At 33.1% G+C, this 1,154-nt stretch overlaps 1 long non-coding RNA gene across 1 annotated transcript; it reads left to right on the top strand.

The window, feature by feature from the left end:
• The first annotated feature begins 6 nt into the window (after positions 1 to 6).
• On the top strand, positions 7 to 548 carry LOC103133389 (uncharacterized). The gene is made up of 2 exons (XR_475739.2): positions 7 to 232; positions 424 to 548. It is a non-coding gene; the product is annotated as an uncharacterized LOC103133389 (long non-coding RNA).
• The last annotated feature ends 606 nt before the right edge of the window (positions 549 to 1,154 follow it).

Below are 1,154 nucleotides of genomic sequence, written 5' to 3'. Positions count from 1 at the left end.
TGTCTGCCACCAAACAATGCCCCCTTTAAGTTAGCACATTACCAAGCTTTAATTTGGCATTTTGTGTAAACTAAAATAATTGGTATCTCAAAACTTTCAGGAGGAACAAGCCAACACCCACATGTCCAGGCTCAGGAAGGTCCAGCATGAAATGGAGGAGGCCCAGGAGCGTGCTGACATCGCTGAGTCTCAGGTCAACAAGCTCAGAGCCAAGAGCCGTGAAACTGGAAAGGTGAGATCACATCTCAAAAAAATGATACCATAAGCACAAGCTCTTTGACTATATCGACTTTGGAATTTAATGAATATTTGCAGAGCTATTTTTATTTGATAAATATTTTATCCTGCTTTCTTTCTGAGAGAAAACTGTCTACCTTAATGTTTGCATCTTATACTGATTCTTTTTTTCTTCTTTTTTTCTAGTCTGACAGTGCTGAGTAATAGAGACCCTCCATTGTGGAACATTATAATGCGGTTCATATAATATGAACTAGCTATAAAATGTCATCATATAATGTACTATTTCAATAAATATCTTTAAAATGTAATACCGTTCAATGGTTTTGTTTCACTTTCTTGAAATATAACTTTAGAACAAGTTAGTCACTTATCCATAAAGGACAGATTTTTCCTCATTATGTTTACTCAACAGAGAAGAGATCTTTTAAAATCAGCTTTCTTTTGTTTTCTAAAGTAAGAATGATTTTTCATCACCAGAGAAAGACAAAAGTCAGATGTTGATCAAACACTAACTTTGAATAACGTTGGAATGTTGTCAGTTTACCCACCAACGGTAAAAATAATGTCCACTGAGGATTAATATCAAAAGGTATTTTTGGCTAAATGACCTTAACAATTCCAATACTTTTATGTAAACTCCTGTGCAAAACCAGAGGCTAAAAGACTTGATGAAAAAATGTATTATACTCCACACTACAAAGTATGAAGCACAAGGCCAGCTTTATAACTTTGTATTTGGTCAAATATTATAAAATAACACAAGCAAAGCGACATCTGTGTTTTAAATAAAAGGACAAGTGAAGCATTTTCTTTTACAGTATTTTAATACATTCATAAACCAAGTTTCATTACAACACTAAAGGAATTTCTTAAGTCATTAAGAGGAATATAAACCTGATTAAAAAATATACACA

The sequence above is a fragment of the Poecilia formosa genome, unplaced genomic scaffold (genome assembly GCF_000485575.1).
Source record: "Poecilia formosa unplaced genomic scaffold, Poecilia_formosa-5.1.2 Scaffold2888, whole genome shotgun sequence".
Taxonomy (NCBI): Eukaryota; Metazoa; Chordata; class Actinopteri; order Cyprinodontiformes; family Poeciliidae; genus Poecilia; species Poecilia formosa.
Note: the sequence above shows the minus strand (reverse complement) of the source record. Positions and strands in the feature narration are given on the sequence as shown.